Source organism: Trachypithecus francoisi, unplaced genomic scaffold (genome assembly GCF_009764315.1).
Source record: "Trachypithecus francoisi isolate TF-2019V2 unplaced genomic scaffold, Tfra_2.0 Lachesis_group2, whole genome shotgun sequence".
NCBI lineage: Eukaryota > Metazoa > Chordata > Mammalia > Primates > Cercopithecidae > Trachypithecus > Trachypithecus francoisi.
The window spans coordinates 166,035,492-166,062,480 of record NW_022681465.1 but is presented as its reverse complement, the minus strand read 5'-3'; the positions used below and the strand labels follow the sequence as shown (position 1 = coordinate 166,062,480).

At 37.6% G+C, this 26,989-nt stretch overlaps 1 long non-coding RNA gene across 1 annotated transcript; it reads right to left on the bottom strand.

The window, feature by feature from the left end:
* Positions 1 to 7,560: 7,560 nt before the first annotated feature.
* Positions 7,561 to 19,883, bottom strand: LOC117064615. The gene is made up of 3 exons (XR_004429554.1): positions 19,698 to 19,883; positions 14,717 to 14,880; positions 7,561 to 7,858 (listed from the first exon to the last, which is right to left on the bottom strand). It is a non-coding gene; the product is annotated as an uncharacterized LOC117064615 (long non-coding RNA).
* Positions 19,884 to 26,989: the final 7,106 nt, after the last annotated feature.

The window sequence follows — 26,989 nt, the reverse complement described above, 5'->3', positions numbered from 1 at the left end:
AATAACCTGCTCCTGAATGACTACTGGGTACATAACGAAATGAAAGCAGAAATAAAGATGTTCTTTGAAACCAATGAGAACAAAGATACAACATACCAGAATCTCTGGGACACATTTAAAGCAGTGTGTAGAGGGAAATTTATAGCACTAAATGCCCACAAGAGAAAGCAGGAAAGATCTAAAATTGACACTTAACATCACAATTAAAAGAACTAGAGAGGCAAGAGCAAACACATTCAAAAGCTAGCAGAAGGCAAGAAATAACTAAGATCAGAGCAGAACTGAAGGAGATAGAGTCACAAAAAACCCTCCAAAAAATCAATGAATCCAGGAGTTGGTTTTTTGAAAAGATCAACAAAATTGACAGACTGCTAGCAAGAGTAATAAAGAAGAAAAGAGAGAGGAATCAAATAGACGCAATAAAAAATGATAAAGGGGATATCACCACCGACCCCACAGAAATACAAACAACCATCAGAGAATACTATAAATGCCTCTACGCAAATCAACTAGAAAATCTAGAAGAAATGGATAATTTCCTGGACACTTACACTCTCCCAAGACTGAACCAGGAAGAAGTTGAATCCCTGAATAGACCAATAACAGGCTCTGAAATTGAGGCAACAATTAATAGCCTACCCACGAAAAAAAGTCCAGGACCAGATGGATTCACAGCTGAATTCTACCAGAGGTACAAGGAGGAGCTGGTACCATTCCTTCTGAAACTATTCCAATCAATAGAAAAAGAGGGAATCCTCCCTAACTCATTTTATGAGGCCAACATCATCCTGATACCAAAGCCTGGCAGAGACACAACAAAAAAGAGAATTTTAGACCAATATCCCTGATGAACATCGATGCAAAAATTCTCAATAAAATACTGGCAAACCGGATTCAGCAGCACATCAAAAAGCTTATCCACCATGATCAAGTGGGCTTCATCCCTGGGATGCAAGGCTGGTTCAACATTCGCAAATCAATAAACGTAATCCAGCATATAAACAGAACCAAAGACAAGAACCACATGATTATCTCAATAGATGCAGAAAAGGCTTTTGACAAAATTCAACAGCCCTTATGCTAAAAACGCTCAATAAATTCGGTATTGATGGAACGTACCTCAAAATAATAAGAGCTATTTATGACAAACCCACAGCTAATATCATACTGAATGGGCAAAAACTGGAAAAATTCCCTTTGAAAACTGGCACAAGACAGGGATGCCCTCTCTCACCACTCCTATTCAACATAGTGTTGGAAGTTCTGGCTAGGGCAATCAGGCAAGAGAAAGAAATCAAGGGTATCCAGTTAGGAAAAGAAGAAGTCAAATTGTCCCTGTTTGCAGATGACATGATTGTATATTTAGAAAAACCCATCGTCTCAGCCCAAAATCTCCTTAAGCTGATAAGCAACTTCAGCAAAGTCTCAGGATACAAAATTAATGTGCAAAAATCCCAAGCATTCTTATACACCAGTAACAGACAAGCAGAGAGCCAAGTCAGGAATGAACTTCCATTCACAATTGCTTCAAAGAGAATAAAATACCTAGGAATCCAGCTTACAAGGGATGTAAAGGACCTCTTCAAGGAGAACTACAAACCACTGCTCAGTGAAATCAAAGAGGACACAAACAAATGGAAGAACATACCATGCTCATGGATAGGAAGAATCAATATCGTGAAAATGGCCATACTGCCCAAGGTTATTTATAGATTCAATGCCATCCCCATCAAGCTACCAATGAGTTTCTTCACAGAATTGGAAAAAACGGCTTTAAAGTTCATATGGAACCAAAAAAGAGCCCGCATTGCCAAGACAATCCTAGGTCAAAAGGACAAAGCTGGAGGCGTCACGCTACCTGACTTCAAACTATACTACAAGGCTACAGTAACCAAAACAGCATGGTACTGGTACCACAACAGAGAAATAGACCAGTGGAACAGAACAGAGTCCTCAGAAATAATACCACACATCTACAGCCATCTGATCTTTGACAAACCTGACAAAAACAAGAAATGGGGAAAGGATTCCCTATTTAATAAATGGTGCTGGGAAAATTGGCTAGCCACAAGTAGAAAGCTGAAACTGGATCCTTTCCTTACCCCTTATACGAAAATTAATTCAAGATGGATTAGAGACTTAAATGTTAGACCTAATACCATAAAAACCCTAGAAGAAAATCTAGGTAGTACCATTCAGGACATAGGCATGGGCAAGGACTTCATGTCTAAAACACCAAAAGCAACGGCAGCAAAAGCCAAAATTGACAAATGGGATCTCATTAAACTAAAGAGCTTTTGCACAGCAAAAGAAACTACCATCAGAGTGAACAGGCAACCTACAGAATGGGAGAAAATTTTTGCAACCTACTCATCTGACAAAGGGCTAATATCCAGAATCTACAAAGAACTCAAACAAATATACAAGAAAAAAACAAACAACCCCATCAAAAAGTGGGCAAAGGATATGAACAGACATTTCTCAAAAGAAGACATCCATACAGCCAACAGACACATGAAAAAATGCTCGTCATCACTCGCCATCAGAGAAATGCAAATCAAAACCACAATGAGATACCATCTCACACCAGTTAGAATGGCAATCATTAAGAAGTCAGGAAACAATAGATGTTGGAGAGGATGTGGAGAAATAGGAACACTTTTACACTGTTGGTGGGATTGTAAACTAGTTCAACCATTATGGAAAACAGTATGGCGATTCCTCAAGGATCTAGAACTAGATGTACCATATGACCCAGCCATCCCACTACTGGGTATATACCCAAAGGATTATAAATTACTCTACTACAAAGACACATGCACACGTATGTTTATTGCGGCACTATTCACAATAGCAAAGACTTGGAATCAACCCAAATGTCCATCTGTGACAGACTGGATTAAGAAAATGTGGCACATATACACCATGGAATACTATGCAGCCATCAAAAAGGATGAGTTTGCGTCCTTTGTAGGGACATGGATGCAGCTGGAAACCATCATTCTTAGCAAACTATCACAAGAAGAGAAAACCAAACACCGCATGTTCTCACTCATAGGTGGGAACTGAACAATGAGATCACTTGGACTCGGGAAGGGGAACATCACACACTGGGGCCTATCATGGGGAGGGGGGAGGAGGGAGGGATTGCATTGGGGAGTTATACATGATATAAATGTTATGCACATGTACCCTAGAACTTAAAGTATAATAAAAAATAAAAAAAGAAAAAAAAAAAAAAAAAAAAAAAAAAAAAAAAAACTTGTTCCATTGATTACTCTTCTGGCTGTTTAATCAAACTGTGCCTCTCCATTCATTCTTTCCCACGAATACAAAAATATGCTTTGGTTTCTCTTTATACTATAGCATAGTAATAGTCTGCTCTCTTGAGCATATTGGCTTCTCCAGCTACTGCTGTACTTACCTCTTTTCTAGCCCCACTGTTACCAGAAAGGAGAATTGATTCATACCCCAAGAGAGGTCCTTGCACAAGAAAGAATTTAGGGTGAGTCCAAAGTAGAAAGCGAAAACAAGTTTATTATGAAAGTAAAGGGATAAAAGAATGGCTATTCCCTAAGCAGAGGAGCCCCGAAGGCTGCTGGTTGCCCATTTTTATGGTTATTTCTTGATTATATCCTTAAAAAGGAGGTAGATTATTCATGCCTCCCCTTTTTAGACCACATAAATTAACTTCCTGATATTGCTATGGCATTGGTAAACCGCCATGGCACTGATGGGAGTGTAGCAGTGAGGACAACCAGAGTTCACTCTCATCACTATCTTGGTTTTGGTGAGTTTTGGCTGGCTTCTTTACTGCAAACTGTTTTATCAGCAAGGTCTTTATGACCCGTATCTTGTGCCAGCCTCCTATCTCACCCTATGGCTTAGAATGCCTAATCATCTGGGAATGCAACCCAATAGGTCTCAGCCTTATTTTACCCAATCCCTGTTCAAGATGGAGTTGCTCTGGTTCAAATGCCTGTAACACCACTACCCTGATCTCCAGAGACTCTGCCTATTGTGACCATCTGCCTCCTACTTGTCAAAACCAATAGCAGAAATTCCATTCTTCCTTTCTGGGATCTTCGTGTAGCTTTTAACACAGATAACCTTGCTTTCCTGTAAACTCTCTCCTGCTAACTTTGAGATTACACTCTCGACTCCTCTTTCCCCTTAAATTTTTATTTTCTGCCTTCTTTTCTGGCTTCCCTTTTCCTGCTACTCAAACTTACCAGGTTCCATCTTTGGTATTACTGTCATCTTTCCAGGTGCCTAACCCAATACTGCTCCTTGCACATAGGAGCCCCTCAATGAATGCAGGTTATGATTTACAGATTTTTTGACACAAATTTTATGATTTCTTTGCAATTTTGTCATTTGTCTGTACCAAAGTTCTCTGCTGCTTGCAGGATAAATTTCACTTTCCTCAGCCTAGAATTAAAAGCCTTCTGCCATCTGTTCCTCCCACCCGTTATACCTCCCCATCTCTGGGCTCAGACTTTGCTCAAGTAGTTTCTTCTTCTAGATATACCCTCCTTACCCTCTCCCACCTTCATTCCTACACAAAGCATCTCCAACCTCTACAAGGGTTCAAATTCTTTTTTCAAAGGCAAGCCTGACCATCCAAAATTACAGCCATTTTTTCCCCCTCAAGACTTCTCATCTTTTCTATAACTCATTTAGATGCATTCCTCCATGGTAACTTAACTGTTTGGGGAGGGATCTAGGAGAGGAAGATGGGTATACATGAATGGAGTGGGATGGTGTGTGGGGGTGTGAAGGAATGCAAGTGTATGTATGCACGTGGGCCTGTGTTGAGCTTCCCTAAGGGCAGACTGAACTCCTTAACTGCTGATGGACACCTATTGTCAAATATAGCAGCAGATATCTACTTGGGGCTCAATACACAGTAGAAATGGATTTTAAGCTGTCAATCTTTACTCTGTGTGCTTCATCCTGAAGGTATTAGAACTCCCGCAAATCACCACATACGCCCCAAAACAAACCTTTGAGTGTGCCATGTGTGGCATGAGGTCCCCTGAGGAATTAAATCATCCAATGACTTCCTCTCAAAAACTAACCCATCAATAGATAAATGGAGGCCGGGCGCGGTGGCTCAAGCCTGTAATCCTAGCACTTTGGGAGGCCGAGACGGGCGGATCACGATGTCAGGAGATCGAGACCATCCTGACTAACACGGTGAAACCCCGTCTCTACTAAAAACTACAAAAAACTAGCCGGGCGAGGTGGCGGCGCCTGTAGTCCCAGCTACTCGGGAGGCTGAGGCAGGAGAATGGCGTGAACCCGGGAGGCGGAGCTTGCAGTGAGCTGAGATCCGGCCACAGCACTCCAGCCTGGGTGACAGCGCGAGACTCCGTCTCAAAAAAAAAAAAAAAAAAAGATAAATGGAAAAACATACGGTATATATACATACAATAAAACCTTTTTCAGTCATAAAAAGGAATTAAGTTGACAATATATGCTGCAGTACGAATGAACCTTGAAAACATTAGCCTTAGTAGGCTGGGTGCAGTGGCTCACATCTGTAATTCCAGCACTTTGGGAGGCGGAGGCAGGTGGATCACTCAAGGCCAGGAGTTCAAGACCAGTCTGGCCAACATGGTGAAAACCCATCTCCACTAAAAATACAAAAATTAGCTTGATGTGGTGGTGCACGCCTGTAGTCCCAGCTACTTGGGAGGCTGAGGCACAAGAATTGCTTGAACCTGGAGGCAGAGGTAGCAGCCAGCCAAGATCACACCACTGCACTCCAGCCTGGGCAACAGAGTGAGATTCTGTCTCAAAAAAAAAAAAAAAAAAAAAAAGGAATACAAGAAAACATTATGCCTAGTGAAATAGGCCAGACACCAAAGGAAAAATATTGTATTATTCTATTTCTACAAGATACCTGGAAGAGGCAAGTTTAGAGACAGAAAATAAAGTAGAGGTTACCAGGGGCTGGAGAGTGCGAGAGAGGAAGAGTTATTGTTTGACAAGCTTTGAGGTTTGGTTGGGGATGTTGAAAAAAGTTTTGGGTATTGACAGTAGTCATGGTTACATAACATTGTAAATGCATTTAGTGCCACTGAAAGTATATTCACAAATGACTAAAATTATAATTATGGTATGTGTTATATATATTGGTTATTAAATTATATATTAATTATATAATATATATAACACATTTAATATATAATTAATATACAATTATATGTTGTATGTATATATATACACACACACACACAAGTAAAATAAGTAAATGAATGAATGAATGTCAGCCAGGCCCTGTGATGAGTAGACTGTGGAGAAGGCAAGCTGCCCTGTTTGCCTGGCAATCCACCTCACATCCCCCCCTAAGGACTGCAACACTCACATATGACCCAAAGCAGCCGAGAAGCAGAAGGTCTCACACATTTCTCAGTGGGTCGGCACTTTGTTTGGCATCCCCATCAGTAGGCAATTCCTCCAGAAAACAAAATGCACTAGACCCGCATCTCAGAAGCTAAGCTCCTCGTCAGAGAAAAGAGAGGATGTGTCACAAGAAGGCTTTCCTCTCTCTTTTGTACTATGCGATCTTAAGCAAGAACCCTCTTCTCTGAGCTTACCTATGGTACAGTGCAAATACCTGCCTTGCAAGACTACTGTTTTCTTGTGTAGCTAAAAAATGTATGATACATCAAACACTTGTAACGGTGTTTGGTGCAAAGCAGACCCTCAACAATGGTAGCTATCATTATTTTCATATTATCTTTATTTCACAGCATTATACTTTCTATAAATGAAGTTCAGAGTTATCCTTTCAAACACCTTCAAGAAAATGGAAACTTCTTCTCATTGCCAAATCCTCAAGAAAAAGGAATTATAAATTTATCAGAGATTTGACAATACTACATCAAATAAAAATATATATATATAACCAACCACTGGCTAGCTCTAGCAGCCACAGACAATGATAAAGGAATGAACTTAGAAAAGCTTCCAAACTATTGAACCATTAGACTCACTGAGCAATGCACTTTCCTAGCGCCTGAAAGCTGTGCCTGTTTCAGCATTTCTGAAGAGCAGAGCAGCTGCACTACTATAGTTGGTGATACCGTAACTAAATCTAATACGACACACCAGAAAATGCCATTGAACATGAGGAAACAGCATTGATGATGCCCTTGAGACTAGGTTCTCAAATGATATGAGCCATTTCTTCCTGCGGTGGGGGAACTGTCTCTGTCCTTCTCACACATTCAGGTGGGTGTATGTGTGACACAGCTTCAAGTAGAGATGATGATGGAAATTAGAGATGAGAGAATTATTAGGTCAGCAGGCCCACTGCAATATTCAAGAAAAGGACTTGAAGTAATTGGATCTTTAAAATGAAAAATGTAAAACAGGAAAAGTAGATACTGCTCTGTGCTGAGCACTCACAGAGGAAAGTAAAGCAAAACACACATCTTCAAACGAGAGTCAGTCTTATGAGCTGGAGGGGTGGGGGTGAGTCCAGAAGATGTTTCATCTTCAAGACGGAAGGGCTTCAGACTTTCCTGCAGCAATCTTCACTGTGCACTTTACCTATGCCATGTCTGTACTCGGCTTCAGGACAAGTGCTGACAGACCAGAACCTCAGGGAAATTTGGCATGTGATGGAATGCTGGAAAATAATCATTTATTGAGGTCTCCAAGAAACACTGGAGAAGCCATTTACCAAGCAGAACAAAAACATTTTCCCCACATGGAGAAAGTACAAAGATGTTGCCTTAGGTCCTTTATTGTGTTTTGTGATCAGTGATATCCAGATCCCATCAATTATATAATCACATCTGGAAGACTGGGTGGATTATTCCAGCAACTTAAATCCTCTCTGGACCTTGAAAATATTTGAGGATCAAATGAGAGAATTTATGATATTTTTTTTTCAAAACAGCTACATGTGTTTTCTTTATATCTTTGATAGAATCTAGTTCAGTTATTTCATAAGCTACTCAACACATTTGGTAGTACAACTTTCACATAATCAATGATGGAAGCAGGAATAAGATGAAAGATTATCAGTTACTATTTGTACTACATAGTTCATATAATACATACACATCTAGGTATAGATACAAACATATACATATATGTATGCATATATACATATATATAACTGCAGATCCCCCATAAGCCAAGCATTTCTAAATTTTCCATGTGTATTAACTTGCTTAATCCTCATAACTCACCATGAAGAGAATACACTATTGGTGTCCAAAATGTACAGATGAGGAAACTGAAACAAGAAGTTTGGAAACGTATACAACATTCGCTTCAGAGCCTATTTGAAAGACAGGCAGTCAGGCTCCAGAATCCATGGTTTTTATAAACAGGAAAAACCAATACATAAAAAGCACACTTATCCACAGATATAGCACTTTGGCCTGGGTAATTTTTGTTTGTTTGTTTGAGGCAGTCTTGCTTGGTCACTCAGGCTGGAGTGCAATGGTGCAAGCACAGCTCACTGCAGCCTCAACCTCCGGGGCTCAAGCAATTCTCCCATCTCAGCCTCCCAAGTAAGCTGGGACTACAGGTGTGGTGTCACCATGCCTGGCTTCTTTATTTTTTTAGAGACAGAGTCTCTGTATGTTGCCCAGGCTGGACTCAAACCCCTGGGCTCAAGGGATCCTCCCACTTTGGCCTCCCAAAGTGCTAGGATTACAGGCATAAGCCACTACACCTGGCCCATTTTCTTGTCTAAATTAACACTGAGCAAGCCTTTCATTATTGACTGAACATATTCAGCCAACTGCAATAATTGTTCAAACAAAGAATTGAAGGAAATGGTTCCAAACGGAAGCTAGTTTGGAAAATTTGGAGCAAGATAATCCACTGAGGTTTGAACATATCATATTAAAGATTCTTTTTTGTGCCTTTAATGCTGTTTGGAGTTTTCATGAGCTGTGAAGACTCAAGGGAACAAGCCAAAGTATCGTTGCAGAAATTCTGAATACCACTAAAATGAGCTGTCAAACATAAATCAGTATCTAGCTATTTTTCGACCTATTTATAAAAGTGCAGCTGTGAAATACATCTAAAATACAAATCTGAGTACATTTATCTGAAGATGGTACTTTTAGCAATAACCTTTTCAAACAAACAAATGCTGTCTGTCAAAAACAAAATAATGGCATTGTGTCAAAATGTTGGGGGTGAAGTATTTAAGTTCCCTGTGTAGCTGGTATGATAGATCGTGGAATTTCACCTGGTGTCAGAGTCATTCCAGCTGCCCTAGGGCTTAATGCTGGCACCAGCCCAAGTCTGGCTTTTATTGAAAGAAGAAGAAATGTGTCAGAACCAAAAAGGATTTCTGGATTTCCAGTGAATACTCTCAAAGTTTCTAGGATTTCATGGTGAAGATGAATGCAGACTCTAAAATTACTCTAGCATATGTTCCATATCATTTTCAGAATAGATTTTGTTTTCAAAGGTACTAGCCTCTTGTCCTGGAAAATAGACAAAAGCCACATGTTCCCAATGCCCTTTTCTGTATTCATTCTCAACAACTGTACATTAGTTTTATTACGCAAAATCAACCAGGAAAAATCATTACAAAAAGAATTTTCAGCCTCTTTGAAGCTCAAGATTTATAGAAAAGTAGATACGTGCCAGAACCATATGAATTCTGAGCAAATGCAGATGGCCCCTATTCGTATTGTTTCATTCGACAACAATTTTTGATCACTGATTCATTGTCATGTCCATCCAACTGGAAAACTCTAGGCATTTTGTTTAATTACAGCCAACAGCCTGATGCGTAGAAAGACCTCATTGCTGATTATTAAAATTCATAGTTCTTAAGTAGAAATTTGGGATAATCTAAAATAGAAATAGATCTCTGAACTGATTTTAAGGAAAAAATGCCACATGTGTTTTAATTTTTAAGTACAGAGAAATTCTGAATTCACCACCAAAAAGAAAACACTGCATTTGAGAATGGCAGCATTGGAAGTTCTGCTCATTTTAGCTAAACAAAGTCTTGATTTCAAGCAAGAAAACATGACTGGATTTTATATATTCATAATGTAAGGAATATAAGTGGAAAATACTCTTCTAAAAAGGACAATACTCATTTATTGGTAAAGATAACTACTTCATTTTAGCATGATGCTGTATTCCAAGACCTAAAAAAAAAAAAAAAAAATCCATTATTTTCTGTTATAAGCAAAACCAAAGAAAGGTCAAAAGGCTATTTTTGAGCACAACTCTATTCTGTGGCATAAGGATGTATGTTACTGTAGATTTTCACAGCCCACTCTGTAGAAAGGAGTTCAAGGGCACTTCATAAGTTTTTGAGTACTCTGGCTTTCTGCAAACTGTGTGCAGAATAGGAAGTCTGAAGGGTTCGGCATATACCTGTCTGTAATTAGTGTTGTTAGCCATCAACTATATCATTCTATCTAGTGTACTGGGTGCTTTGCACATTACTTCCAATCTAAACAACCACCTTTTCAGATTAAGAAACTAAGACAAAGAAATGTATTACACTTTAAGTTCTAGGAGACATTTGCAGAACGTGCAGGTTTGTTACATAGGTATACACATGCCATGGTGGTTTGCTGCACCCATCAACCCGTCATCTACATTAGGTATTTCTCCTAATGCTATCCCTCCCATAGCCCCATACCCCTCCGACAGGCCCCAGTGTGTGATGTTCCCCTCACTGTGTCCATGTGTTCTGATGGTTCAGCTCCCACTTATGAATGAGAACATGCAGTGTATGGTTTTCTGTTCTTGTGTTAGTTTGCTGAGAATGATGGTTTCCAGCTTCATCCATGTCCCTGCAGAGGACATGAACTCATCCTTTTTATGGCTGCATAGTATTCCATGGTGTGTATGTGCCACATTTTCTTTATCCAGTCTATCATTGATGGACATTTGGGTTCATTCCAAGTCTTTGCTATTGTGAATATTGCTGCAATAAACATACGTGTGCATGTGTCTATCGTAGAATGATTTATATTCCTTTGGGTATATACCCAAGTAATGGAATTGCTGGGTCAAATGGTATTTCTGGTTCTAGATCCTTGAGGAATCATCACACTGTCTTCCACAATGGCTGAACTAATTTACACTCCCACCAACAGTGTAAAAGCATTCCCATTTCTCCACATCCTCTCCAGCATCTGTTGTTTCCTGACTTTTTAATGATCACCATTCTAACTGGCGTGAGATGGTATCTCACTGTGGTTTTGATTTGAATTTCTCTAATGACCAGTGATGATGAGCTTTTCATGTGCTTCTTGGCTGCATAAATGTCTTCTTTTCATAAGTGTCCGTTCATATCCTTGGCCCACCTTTTGATGTGGTTTTCTTGTAAATCTGTTTAAGTTCTTTCTAGATTCTGGATGTTAGCCCTTTGTCAGATGGATAGATTGCAAAATGTTCTCCCATTCTGTAGGTTGCCTGTTCACTCTGATGATAGTTTCATTTGCTATGCAGAAGCTCTTCAGCTTAATTAGATTCCATTTGTCAATCTCGGCTTTTGTTGTTGTTGCTTTTGGTGTTATAGCCATGAAGTCTGAGAAAGAATTGTATATATACAATTGCTCTAGAGCAACATGATGCTGAAGAAAGTCAGCAGGCCCCAAACCTACATTTTTTTTTTTACTGTGACGCAGACTTTTTTTTTTTTTTTTCTGAATCATATTCCTCCCCCCTAAGGGTCCATCCACAGTGGCCACCCTAATGCAAGTCACTCAATATTACTTATTATAACTTCATTTTTAAAAGTCATAAAATGGTGTGATGAAAGTATATTATAGCTAATCAAAAATTTCTAGTGTAAAAAAGTTAGGTAAAGAAATAAATAATAACTTCAAAGAATTATGAAAAGAAAACAGTATTCTCCTAAACTGCTCCCCCTTAACACTACAACCAAATACCATATTAAAATTAGAACTATTCTAGTAAAAATTTCATTCACTTTGGATTTTGTTCTCTTAGTTTAACCAGGAATTTATTTTTATTTATTTATTTTTTTTTTTTTTTTTTTGAGACGGAGTTTGCTCTGTCGCCCAGGCTGGAGTGCAGTGGCCGGATCTCAGCTCACTGCAACCTCCACCTCCCGGGTTCACGCCATTCTCCTGCCTCAGCCTCCCAAGTAGCTGGGACCACAGGCGCCCGCGACTTCGCCCGGCTAATTTTTTTTTTGTATTTTTAGTAGAGACGGGATTTCACCGTGTTAGCCAGGATGGTCTCAATCTCCTGACCTCGTGCTCCGCCCGTCTCGGCCTCCCAAAGTGCTGGGATTACAGGCTTGAGCCACCGTGCCCGGCCTAACCAGCAATTTAGAAGAAAAGGAAGTCTCTGAAAGAGAGTTTAGATATTTTCTAAAAGTGATAGAAGTTTCCTTCTGTTAACATAGCATACCAATCCTTTGACTCATTTAAGTGATTTATTCACTTAAAAATGCATGTCCCTTGGAAGGCAGAAAACACATTTACTAGATCTATGCAGCAATGTGAAATGTCTGTAAGTTTAAAGATGGGGGTATGTGGATGTATACATAAGGTGATTTTATAAAAGTACACAATTTGAATTTTTAATAGAAAGTTTTTAATATTAATGTTGATTTTACTCAATATCTGCTGTCAGGGAAGTGTAACTGATTCTTTTTGTAAAATATATACACAGTTTTTGTGGTGTTACTTTGAGATGTTATGAAGTTTTTCCCTAAATTATAACAATTTCATTATTTTTTATCATGTTTTCTTCCTGGGTGATTTTATTTCAAAGGGTTAATGGTTCATCCATGATATCCTTTTAAGAAAATATGAGTAGACTGGGATGAATTACTTGGCTGCATTCTCAAAACCCACTCAGACTTTAAAAAAAAAAACAGGTCCTACATAAACCTGCCTCCTCATCAAAACCACACAGTGAATACATTTAGGATTGTGTTCACAGATGGAAGTTCATGAAATCACTCAGCACCAAGTGCAGAATGTTCTCAATGGCTTGGAAAATCAGAATGAACAATGCATCACCAAAGATGGTGGTTGTGCTGGTCTAGATTTTTTAATTGTATAGTGTTAAAAACTCTACAAAATAGGTTTGCAGGAGATGTTTACAAGTTTCTTTCGTATATTGTATTTACATTTTAAAGTTTCATCAGGAATTTATAAACATCCTATGTTTTTAAACCCTACCCCAACCCCCAACACAGAGGACCTCCCTCATAGGATGGAAAGCAGAGGTTTCAATTTCACAGCTATGTTAACCATGAAATAGGGCCTTCTCTAAGGGAGACACATGGTGGTGGACTTACAACTGATATGCTTACCATTTAGGAGTGAACTAAATGCTAGATAAATGGAAGCTATTCATGGTGTGGTGGGGTTTAGGTCAGCTTGGTCACTTTTTATTACATTTTAAAATAACATTCTTGTAATTTGCATTGAGGGTTGATATTATCTATGTGGACATTTGGGAGGCTGTAAAAGACAAAGGGAAACATTCAGATTCAGAGTTGAAAAAATTTTTATGTACACCCTATATAGATCTAATTCTAAGCCTATTGAGTAAAAAGTCACATACTTTATATAGAAAAGTTATAAACATTTTATGAATAAATATGCTTAAAAATTAAGTTAGTTTATACTTTCCGGATTGTTTTCCTTTCTTTTCTACATGCATTTAGGATGAAATCTCATTTGAACATGGACTTTGAATAGTGAGGTTAGTCCACACAATAAGGTTAATATTAAGAAGAGTGAATAATAGCCAGGTAACTACAAATAACTAAATTCATATTGTTTTGTTGCTGTTGTTTTTTAGAGACAGGTTCTCACTCTGTCACACAGGTTGGACTGGAGGAGAGTGGCGCAATCATAGCTCACTGCAGCCTCATATGCCTAGGCTCGGGTGATCCTCCCTCCTCAGCCTCCCAAGGAGCTGGGTTTATAGATGCATACCACCATGCCCAGTCTAAATTCATATACTTCTAAAAACACCTGCACCACATGCCATGAACTATTCTAATCACTTTATATTTGCTATTTCTTTTAATACTGACATAACCCATGAAAAGTAATAAGCTTCTCCTGATTTTACTATTGAGGAAACTATCTTAATGCAATGAAATGACTTTTCTAACAGCAAGGAGCTCTTAAGTGGCAGAGCCAGAACTTGGATCCAATTCTGTCTCAATAAAAGCCTCTTCTCTATGCTGTATTTCTTCTCATAAATGTCCTACAATATATATATCAAGCCTAGAGCCACTTTTTCATTATAGGATATATTTAAAGTTGAAGAATTTAGTAGAATCTTACCAGATCTCCAACATTAACTAGCTTAGGGATTAGAATTTAACCACAGACTATAAGGGAAAATTGTGATTCAATTTAAAACCACAAATGTCATGCAGAAATAAAAATCTGTTCATAGCCTGAACTGAAATCTAGGCCTTACTTTCTAGGAAAAAAATCATAGATTTTCTACATGTTAGCCACAAGTCAACAAAACATGTCTTATTTTGAAGTGACTCACATAGTATTACCTTCAGGTATGGTACAAGTTTTGACTCTAAGAATATAACATGCTGAGGTGAATACGTGAAGAGACACACAGCTCATGGGAGGAAAGCGACCTTTCTTTCAAAGCTGTCTCCAGAAGATACCATTCACTCTGTCTGCCCTCAAGGAGCAATTGACTCTACTGGTTATAGTAGGCGAGTTGTACTCTAATGTCATACCTGGAGAACTTTGACAGCAGGCAGCCATAGCATACACTCCCCACACCCTTCATCCCCCATCACCTCTCGCTCCTCCTTCAGATTGGCTACAAAATATGTGGGGACCAGTACAAAATGAAGATGTAGGGTTCCGAGTTCAAAAGTTAGTAAGAATTTCAAGACAGCTAGAACAGAGCATCAAGTTAAGTATATTAGTTCATTTTCACACTGCTGTAAAGAAATACCCAAGACTGGGTAATTTATAAAGAAAAGAGGTTTAATTGACTCACAGTTCTGCATGGTTGGAGAGGCCTCAGGAAACTTACCATGATGGGGGAAGGGGAAGCAGGCACATCTTACATGGTGGCAGGTGAGAGAAAGAGCATGTGGAAGAGGAACTGTCCAAGACTTATATCTAGTGAGAACTCACTATCATGAGAACAGCATAAGGGAAACTGCCCCCATGATCCAATCACCTCCCACCAGGTCACTTTCCTCAATATGAGGGTACCATGGGGATTACAATTCGAGGTGAAATGTGGGTGAGAACACAGAGCCAAACCATTTTTCAAACCAAGCATGAGGTCTTCCAAGCACAGGGCCTCAAGTGATTGCACAGGTCTCATATCCGTAAATCTGGCCTTATTCCCCTTAACACACATTCCTGTAGACACATGTGATGCCTGCTGGCCTGGGGTGACCTTTATTCCTTTTCAGTACTACCTTTGATGTTTCTTTTGTGTTTTTTATCTGGATAATATTGTTGGCAATATGTGCCTCCTAAGAGTAGGTTTGGTGTCCTCACTCAGCAACTGTCCCAATTTGGCTCAGGATGCTCTGTCTTCAACAGTCAAGGCCAAGAACTCATTCTGACATCACAAAAAATGTGTGACATGGTATCCACAAGTTGGTGATCTAGTGTAACTACCTGAACTGAACTCATGGAGATAAAGTGCTCTTTCTCAAGGTTCAATTTCACTCGAAGCATAGACGATTCACAAATATGCAAATGTGCCTTTTGTTTGCTTGTTTTCTCAAAACCAAACACATTTATAACAAAAGATACCAGCACAATATGGCTATTAATTCTCTTCCCTTCGTAAGTTCAAAAAAATGCCACAGAATGTACTTCATCTGCTTAGCCCTCTTTTTCTGCTTCAAAGGCTCCCCACCAGTAGAACCACATGATCATTTGCACCATCTGTGCATCGAGAGAAACACATTATTATCCAAGCCAATACTGAGGGTATTCTATCAAGAAAGGAACCCACTCATCAGAGAAAGGTTATGCAGAAAAGCTCCTGCCAGAAAACTGTTTCCTCCTCTCTCTCTCTCCCTCATTTGAAATTCATGAAGATGAAGTGCAGCTTTTGTTTCCCATCAGTGAGATGAGCCTTAATACACTCTTGCCAAAAGCAAGCTAACACAGAGTAATTGTTTTTCATCTAAATTGCATGTCCAACCTGCTTAGTCTTCAAAGAACATAGATGCTACAGCTTTGATACCCAACTGCAGAATGACAAAGGAGAGGGCACAAGGCACATGGGCATGATGAGAATTTTTAATCACCCCCTATCTGTCAGCAAGCCCTGGAACTCTGGGGCAAGAGGAGAGGAGAGTAGATTATTCGCAAGGTGGATAAGGTTCCATATTTCATTCAAGACCAACTTCTTTTTTTTTAAGGGAGAAAAAAGTGATTTAGAGGGAATTAAGATTCCCCAAGGTGTTTTTAATCTCTTTTCACTCCAGGGCCAGGTGCCTCATGTAGCACTTAAAAGGGTTTCAAAAATGAAAGCAAATGCCTAGAACACAGAAAAAGATATCCGTCTACACAAAGCATCTGCCTTTGTTTAAGAAAAAAGTAGTTTCAGCTTTATGAACTTCACATCTAGACATTTTATAATTTTGATGTTACAGTTCTTATAGACTTCTTCTCCATGAACACTACATCCAATACATAGAGGCAAAAATCATTAATATTTAATATTTTTTAATATATCAAGTATCCTTTACATCAATAAGTTCATGTAATTGCACATAACTGCAGAGTGTTTGTGAGGAGGTCTATGTGATGTGAATAAAAACTGCCCAAAGAAATGGAATGAACAAATCTGCATCCACTACCATCTCTTGCAGGTGGAGATACTACCTAAAAGCTGTGTGGCTCTCATCATTGATCCCCGGGCCTCATTTTGTAACCAGGTGCTGAGACAAAAGATTTGATTCTGTTTATTGTGTTTGTTCCACTTAATTTAATTCTTTTTGCCTGGTTTAAACTTCTATTTTCTAATTACATTCGTAAGCTCTACAGGGACTGGAGTGCTACAACACCTTTGCTTGCACTTAGAAGATGTGGACATAAACCAAATTACTTCCACAGCTGTCAGTAAATTGTGCTACTGTCCTATATCATCTAAACATTAGAAATTTTTGACCGCAGGCAGCCCAGTGATAGAAAGTATCTCCCAGCATGCTACCAAATAAGAGGAGACAAGCAAGTCCATCAGGCTGTGAATGTCAGAACAGAGGAAAGTGCTCCAGTTGGAGATGGGGGTATTAGTGTCCGTTCCACCGCTAAAGGAGCTGTACAGCTGAGGCCAAGTCATCTAAATCCTCAGGGCCCCAGTGTTACTGTAAATTGAGTCTCGAACCATCTCCAAGGTTATTCTTCCAGTGCTAAAAAGTCTGTAATTTCAATCTCTGTGCTTTCCTTTCTTAATAATCAATTTCAGTTTTGGAACAGAAAAATTTTCCTAAAGTGAAAGTTTTGACCAAAAAAACCAACTTAGATAACTTTAGCTTTTACAATGAAGATGATACCCTACCATCATTAAGGTATTATTGAACCCTGGAAGCACTGACATTATGTAATGACTTTGAACATAAAATGGCAATTTACAATGGTCACACTGTACATCTGTTTGTCTACATACAGACTGAAAAGAGGGATCTTGGATATAGATGTTTACCTGAGACCTATTACCTGGCCTGTTGTAACACATTTAGAAATGCTGTAAGAAATTTTTGTGAAACTACCCCATGATTCTGAAGCTTGATACTACACCATCAAGATTCAAGTATTTCCCAAATACCCAACTCAGCTTATGTATTCATCAGGAAGTTGAGACTCCGTTGTATTTTTTTAAAAAAACAGTTTAAGCAAATAAGGGTATTTACTCACTTACATAATCTAAATTTTCAGGGGTATCACTAACTTTAGGCATGTCTAAATCCAGACACTTCACATTGCCAGGGCTTGGTCTCTGACTCTTGACTGTTTCCTCAAATGATTGCTGCATTCTTAGGCAGACTTTTTGTATACAGTGGCAAAGACAGCCCCTGGCACCTCTAGGCTTAACTGGAGGGTAGGCAGGAAAAGAACATACACCAACTACAGATTAATTGATCTCAATAAACCAGAGTAAGTGAAGCCAGTTGGTATTATCTAGAGATTAGAGAGCTAAGCTAATACTACCAAGGAGGCAGTATTCTCACGGCAGCTCATAGGGATGGAGTCTCCATTTAGAGTCCACTAAAATAAACTATTTCATTTTAATACCAACCTCCTCTAAGCCTGATACAATGATATTTTTAATGAATATGGTCACAAAATTCCTTTACTTTGCCTCAGTTTGCAGACAAATAAATGATACATACTACAGGTCAATAAGTACAATGAAAAGTGAATCTTTAGAAGTCAAAGATTCTAGTTCTGACTCTAGCAGTTTGAAAAGTCATTTAAACTCTCAGTTTCATCACCAGTAAGATGAAAGTGCTGAGTAAAGTAACCTAAGGCTTGTTTCAAGTCTTGAAATATGAATCCATGTAGTGCCAACCTGGCTATTTTAATGTTTCAGGTTTGAGTTTTTGCTTTCTTGCTACCATTTGTTCCTCGACAAGGGAAACCTAATCACTCAGAACTCTGAGAGACATTGATCACTAAATAGGTCAAAACCATCCTGGCAAAAGATGAAAGCATTCACAAGTTTTGCAGAAGGTAAGTAGATAAGCCAATAGCCCATTATCTTGAACACTTTGGCCTTCACAGGAAAACAAGCAAGCAGTCAACCCCAGCTTCAATACAAGCTGAGTGCCCATGTATTGATCTTCTGTCTGACTGGGTCATGGGAGTGCTGGTGTATATTAAGTAGAAAAAGTACTGAAAATTGCATTAATTCAAATGGCTAAATCAATATTTAACAAGGCAGTTAGTGGTAGTTGACCTTAAATGCACCTTTGATAAAACAAAGGTGATTCAGGCCAGCCTCCAGCATATGCCATTCAGAAATATGAATTAATGCAGAACAGATATGTTAAAGACCTCTACTAATGCAGATGCCTTTGCAGCTTGGTCCGACTGCAAGGAGAAGTTCAAAGCCACTCTCTTAGCACAGGCAATTCGAATTTTATTCATGTGATGTTGTGTCTTCATTTATCACATTCTCCCTGTCTCAAGAATCAGACAGCCTTGATCTCAGCACATTTAAAAGCAGAAAAAGGATTTCTACAACTATTTCCCCAGCAAATTATTAGTAAATCTTTCGTGATAGCTTTGTAACCTTGAGCACTTTCTTTATAAGTACACATGGATGTTACCAGTTGTTACCCTAGGAGCCCTATCTTACTATATGATTTGCATACATTTGCATATAAACATATCAGTACTCCACTTGCATTAAAGATTATTGAAATAAGCTTGCTTATATTAAAGAGAATGTAAAAAAGAATAAAATAAGGAATCAACAGAGGCAATCTCGTTAAGATGTCAGAATCATCTCAGATGCTATTAGCTATCATATCCAGCTCACCCCCCTACAGATGTGAGACTTTTTAAAATTGCCTTGCCATCCATAAAATACCTTAAGCTGTACAGCATTTTAGTTATCACTGCCAAGGACTTGGTGACAACTCTAAGGGAAAGGTCAATGTAAGAATCTATTTCAATACACCTAAGGTAGCAGGAGACTCTGTGGCATTCCCAAAGGAGCCCAGGAAAGTTTACCTGATTTTGTGACCTAAGATGCTAGTGCCAAAGGCACCATTTCCATTGCATCCTGGTTTGGCTGCAAGGACAAATGTGTGATAATTAGAAATCTCTCCTGAGACACTTCCCTTTGATTTGCTGTTTGGTGATGGCTACAGTTTCTCTGCAGCCTTGCTTCTCTCAGGTCTGTCTGCTGGTTACCATGGCAATGTGGCTCAATGCAGCCTATGAGCTAAATCAGCATTCTGCAGTATCCAAGCTGCTGGCGGTAGAACTTGAGAATTGGGCAGAAAGTTTCCAGGCTGAATGTAAACGCGATTGCTTGAAAATATGATCATACACTTGAATGGGAAAAGGGACATTCCCCAGAACAAGATCACAGTTTATCATCAAGGATATGGAATAAACACCCTATCTGCCTTAGAGCCAGCCACAAGAGTTCTGGACAGGGAGAGCGTTGGCAATATATGTTAGACTTTCCGGCTAATGCTGGAACTCAAACAGAAGTCACGTATGGCACAAAGATAGCCAAGCAACAGCTTAGCTCCTAGGAAGTCCCTCTGCCTGGGGCATTCCACATACAAACCATTAGGCACACTCAACTTTTCAGTCTCTTCAAAGGGTCAAAATACTCTCTGAATTTAAGAATAATTGTAGACTAGTCAGGAGAGAGGATGTTTAGAGTGTGAGAATGAATTCTCACCTCCAGCATGGGTTTCGGGAAAGCAAAAAGAATATTTATTTTATACTCATCCTGGAGTTAGGTAAAGGAAGTAGAAAGTTGGTCTTTCGTCTTAATTATCATGTCTCCTAGGGTCATCATCCTTTACTTGTCCATCTAAATCCAACATCCGCACAAAACTATGGAGTCCAGGTTATTTGCAAGTTTCCTGAGATATGTATTATGTCATTTTTAGGATGAATACATCATATGTCACACATACAAATATGTGGATTATAGTGAATTAAAGATTCATAATTGTTTACCCATATATTTATCATACTCTTTAAGAACCAGATTATAAATATCTTTGAAGCCCTAGAACTTTCATGTTTAATTCCCCTCCCCTGTCACCTATTGAGGTGACCTTTACACTGAACTCTTGTATTTATTGTTGCTTATCTTGAAAGTTTTATCACAGATGTATGTGTTTCTAAACAACAAACCTCTAGCCACACAGATCAAAAAAAAGAAGAAGAAAACACAGATTCCCAACATAGAGGATGCCAAGGGTACCACCAGAGACTCCAGAGACATCAATAGTGCATTAAGGAAACACTATGAACAACTCTAAGCCCATACATTTGACAACTTAGGTGAAATGGTCCAATTCCTTGAAATATACGAACTACAAAAACTCACTGAAGAAGTAATAATCTCAATTATCTTGTATCTATAAACAAATTGCATTCTTTGTTTAAAACCTTCAAATAAAGAAAACTTTAGATCCACACGGCTTCACTAGCAAAATCTACCACATATGTAAGGAAGAAATAATCACAACCCTACACAATCTCTACCAGAAAATAGAAGAGAAGGGACCATTTTCCAACACATTATGGATCCAGCATTACCTTAATATCAAACCCAAAGGTATTACAGTAAAACTACAGACACATGCCTCATGAATATAGATCTTTAAAAGTACACAACAAAATATTAGGAAATCAAATCCAGCTATACATGAACGGAAAAATACATCATGAGCAATTTAGGTTTGCTCTGGGGATGCAAGCCTGAATCAACATTTGAAAAAGATGACAACGAATGTTGGCAGGACAACTGGAAACTCACACATTGCGGGTCAGAATGCATAACGGTGCAGGAGTACTAGAAAATAGTTCAGTAGTTTCTTATAAAGTGAACCCATATAATCCAGATGTCTCACTTCTAGATAGGCACCCAGAGAAATTAAACCCTATGTTGACACAAAAATTTATGTAACTGTTTATAGAAAAACTGGAAATAAGCCAATGTCTTTCAACACAAAAATGAATAAACAAACTGTGGTACATCCTAAGGAACAACATTCAGCAACATAGACAAATCTCAGACGCATTGTGCTAACACGGTTTCTAAACCCGGCACTATTACACTTCAAGCCAGATAAATTTGTATTGTGGAGAGCTGTCTTGTGCATTGTAAGGTATATTTGCAGGCATCACTGGCCTCTACCCACTGGATGCCAGTTGTCTCTCCCTCCCTATGCCAATTTAATCAACCAAGAATGTTTCTAGATATGGCCAAATGTACTGTTTAAGAACCACTGTGCTACGTGATGGAAAGAAGGCTGGCTCGAAAAAATACGTACTGTATAATTCTATTTGTACATTCTGGAAAATGCAAAATTCTAGGAAAGGGTTGGGAATAGGATGAGGGTTTGGGTAGAAGGGGCAGTACAAAGGAATTTGGGGGAAATGGAACAGTTATGTATCCTGAATGCAAAGGCTGTTACACAACTCTAGGCATTTGTCTGAACTGTATGCCAAAAATAAAGCTTTAATTTTACTATAAGTAAATTTTTAGATGTCTTAATGTAAAAAAAAAATTTATAACTCAAACACTTATATGCTTATCCTGTTTAAGAAATAAAATACTAAGAATATCTTTGGTCAGCTGGACGTGGTGGCTCATGCCTGTAATCCCTGCACTTTGGGAGGCCAAGGCAGGCGAATCACAAGGTCAGGAGATCGAGACCATCCTGGCTAACATGGTGAAACCCTATCTCTACTAAAAATACAAAAAAATTAGCCAGGCGTGGTGGCACGTGTCTGTAGTTCCAGCTACTCAGGAGGCTGAGGCAGGAGAATGGTGTGAACCTGGGAGGCGGAGCTTTCAGTGAGCTGAGATTGCGCCACTGCACTCCAGCCTGGGCGACAGAGCAAGACTCCATCTCAAAAAAAAAATAAAAAATAAAAAATCTTTGGTCTTATCCCACTCCCCTGCCACCCATGGAGGTGAAGCTTTACAATGAGCTTTTATGTTTATTGTCCCTTGATTTTCCACATATGTATGCTTTACCACATATGTATTATGTCTAAACAATATATTGCTTCTTTATAAGCTTTAAATAGAAAATGCTATATTTGAAAAAAAGTTTTGTGTACTATTGAAATTAAGTTGTTATTAATCCAAACTAGATTGTTTTAAGTTAAGATGATAATTTTAATCCCTGGAAAAACCACTAAGAAAAAACTTTAAAACTATAGCAAAAGAAACAGCAAGGAAATTTAAATGGTGCACTAGAAAATATTTCTTTAACACAAAATTTATTGGTAGAGGACAGGTAGTAGAGAACAAAAGGCAAAAGACGTGCAGACAAATAGAAAAATGGTAGCTATAAATCATTCCTTGTTAGTAATTACATTAAATATAAGTGTATTAAACACATGAATTAAAAGGCTAGAAATCGGAATGGAATTATATAAAAGATTCATCTTTTGCAACCTACAAGAAATATACTTGAGATTCAAAAACTTGAGTACTTGAAAGTAGAAGAGAAGAAAAAAATACACCATGCAAACATTAACCAAAATAGGGCTTGAGTTGATATACTAATATTAGTCAAAATATACTTTGAGACAAAATTTTTAAGAGATAAGGATTTTTATAATAAAAGGGTCAATGCATCAAAAAGAGAAAACAATTATAAACGTATGTGTACCTAACAATAGAGGCCCAAAATACAAAAGGCAAAAGCTGACAGAATTGAAGGGAGAAATCAATAATTTGACAATAGTTGGAGACTTCAAGACCTCCTTTCAACAATGGACAGAACTAGGCAGAAGTTCAAGAAAAATAGAAGTATTGAATACTACCATAAAACAACTAAACCTAACACACATCTGTAAAACATTCCACCAAACAGCTGAATACATTCTTCTCTAGTGCACAAGGAACATTCTCTAGGATAAACCATATTTAAGTCAGAAAACAAACCTCAATAAATTTTCAAGGATTGAAATCATGCAAAATATACTCTCCAACCACAGTGAAATAAAAATTAGAATTCAATAACAGAAGGAAATTTGGGAAACTCACAAATAGATGGAAATTAACACACTCGTAACCAGTAAGTTGAAAGAAAGACCACGAGAAGTTAAAAAAATACTTTGAGAGGAATAAGAACAAATAGTATCAAAATGTATAGCATACAGCTAACACAATATTAAAGGCAAATTTATAGCTGTAAATGCCTGTTAAACAAGAAAAAAGATTGCAAGTCTATAACTTTGTTATGCACCTTAAGAAACTAGAAAGAAGAGAGCAAACTAAAGCCAGAATAAGCAAATAGAAGGAAAAATCAGAGCAGAAAGAAATGAAGTAGAGAAAAATAAAGGCAGAAACATCAACACTTCATAAACTCTTCCAAAAATTAGTAAAGGAGGGAGTATTTCCCAATTTGTTCTATGAAGCTAGTGTTACTGACACCAAAATCAGACAAAGATATCACAAGGATACTATAGAACGATATTGTTCATACAGACACAATAATCTTTAACAAAATATTAGCATACAGAATCCAGCAGCATATAAGAAAGATTATACAGCATGACCAAGTGGGATTTATCCTAAGAATACAAAGTAGGTATAACATATGAAAATCAATAAACATTAAATAATATTTACAAAAAAAGATTACAAAATTATCTCAATAGAGGCAAAAAATTATTTAATACAATCCAAAACCCTTTCATAATAAAAGTGTTCAAGAAATTGACAAGAAAGATATAAAAGATATCCATACTGTAAAGAAGATCTTATTCACAAATGACATGATATTGTATAAAGAAAAGTCTAAGATATGCATTCAAAAAAATATTAGAATAAACAAGTTCACAGAATTGCAGGATACAAGATTAATGTGCAAAATCTTATTTCTAAACACTACAAATAAACAACTCAAAAACAGAATTAAGAAAACAACTCCATTTATAAAAGCATCAAAAAGAAATACTTTGTACTAAATTTAGCAAAAGAAGTGAAAGTCTTTACATTGAAAACAACAAAATTTAAAAAATTAAACACCTAAATAAATGAAGAGACATCTCATGTTCATGGATCAGAAGTTATTACTGCTAAGATATCAATATTCCCCAAACTGATATGCCGAGTAAATGCAATATCTATCAAAATCCTGGCTGTCTTTTGGGAAGAAATTGGAAAGTTGATTCTAAAATTAATATGGAAATGGAAAGGACTCAGAATAGCCAAAACAACCTTAAAAAAGAAGATAAAAGGACTCATACTTTCAGAATCCAAAGCTATAGTACAGTACCGTATAGTACAGTACAACAAAGCTACTGTAATCAAGACAATTTGGTACTGGCATAAGGACAGACACAGAGATAGAATAGAATGAGAGCTCAGTTATATATCCTTACCCTTACAGTCAATTGATTTTTAACAAAAGAACCAAAGTAATTCAATGAGGAAAATAATAGTCTTTTCAATAATTGGTGCTGGGACAACTAAATATACACATGTAAACAAATGAAGCTAAATCCCTATCTTAAAAAGTAGTTCAAAACCAAATATAGAAGCCAAAACTATAAAATTCTTAGAAGAAAACACAGGTGTGAATCTTTGTGTCCTTGAATTGGGTAATGCTTTTTCTGTTATGACACCAAAAGCAGAAGTGACAAAATGAAAAATAAATGGAACTTACCAAACTTAAAAACATTTGTGCTTCAAAGGACGCCATTAAGGAAGCAAAGACAAACCTCAGAATGAGAGAAAATATTAACAATCATATATCTGATAAGTAACTTTTATCCAGATATAAAAACTGATAATGCAACAATAAAAAGACAACCCAATTTTAAAATAAGCAGAGAATTCAAATAGGAATTTCTTCAGAGAAGACATAACAAATCCCAATACGTACATGAAAATATGCTTAACATCATTAGTTATCAGGTAAATGTAAGTCAGAACCATAAAGAGATATCACTTCAAACTCCCAAAAATAGATGTAATCAAAACACGAACAATAACAAGTTTTGGCGAGCATGTGGACAAATTGGAACCCTCCCTCATTCATTACTAGTGAGATTCCAAAATGGTACAGCCACTCTGGAAAGCAGTGTGGCAGGTCCTTAAATGTTAAACATAGAGTAACCATGACTCAGCAATTCTCCTAAGACGTGAAAACATATGTCCACATAACTTGTACGTAACTGTTCATTGTAGTATAATTCATAACTGCCAAAAAGTGGAAACAACCCAAATGTCCACCAATTGATGAATATGTAGATGAAATGTGGTATATACAGTGGAACATCATTAGACCATAAAAGTAGTGAAATACTGATACATGCTACAGCATAGATGAACCTTGGAAGCATGCTGAGTGAAAGAAGTCAGATACAAGATGCAACATAGAAAGTAGGTTAGTTGTTTCCTGGAGCTAGGGGGAGGAAGGAATGGGGAGTTATTGGGTTTGTTTTAGGGGGATGAAATATTCTAAAACTAGATAGTAGTGATGACTACACAATTCTGTAAGTATATCAAGAATTATTGAATTGTAATATCAAAAGTTAAAGGGTAAATTTTATAATATGTGAATTATATCTCAATAAAGTTGTTATTTTAAAAAAGAATAGACTCATTATGCTTCATTATGCTTACTCTTAGGTAACAGAAAGGAATTAATCAGGTCAACTCTAAAAGGATAGTGGTAGTAATTCATCTTAGAGTACATTAGGAATGTAGAGAAGAATGGAAGAGCTAAGGTACTTTAATTCATTTTTAACCGTTAAATATACATACACCTCAAAAACTACAAGAACCTCATTTCCTTTTAATAGCTTAGAAATACTCTCCACTGATTTCTCATTTCTCTAATAGCAGAAAATGTCCATCTTCAAAAAGAAAAATGTCCCTTCTTTAATGGTCTTTAAACACAAGATAGTTTATCAATAATTTGGAGATTGTTTCAAACTAAAATGCTTAGAGATGAGTTGCAACTAGTTTACTTTTATAGTCATGCCCAATCAACAGCCTATATATCTTAGCAGTTCTTGAAATTTAGAAATAATCAACTAGACCAGAATATAAATTTCTGAATCAAAAAGCCTTTTGTGTTACATAACGAATATACATTCATTATGCACCAGAAATTACAAACTCAAATTTCTACAAGGTCTAAGCAGGCTACCAATCTTGGTAAAGGGGGCCTAATACAGTCTGTAATGGCCAGTACTCAGCTACAGGAGATGGATGCCATGCAAGAGTGTGGATCCAGTGTTATCAAATCTACCTAATTTTCAAGACAAGCTATCAATCCAGGTATTTATGTATTTAAAAA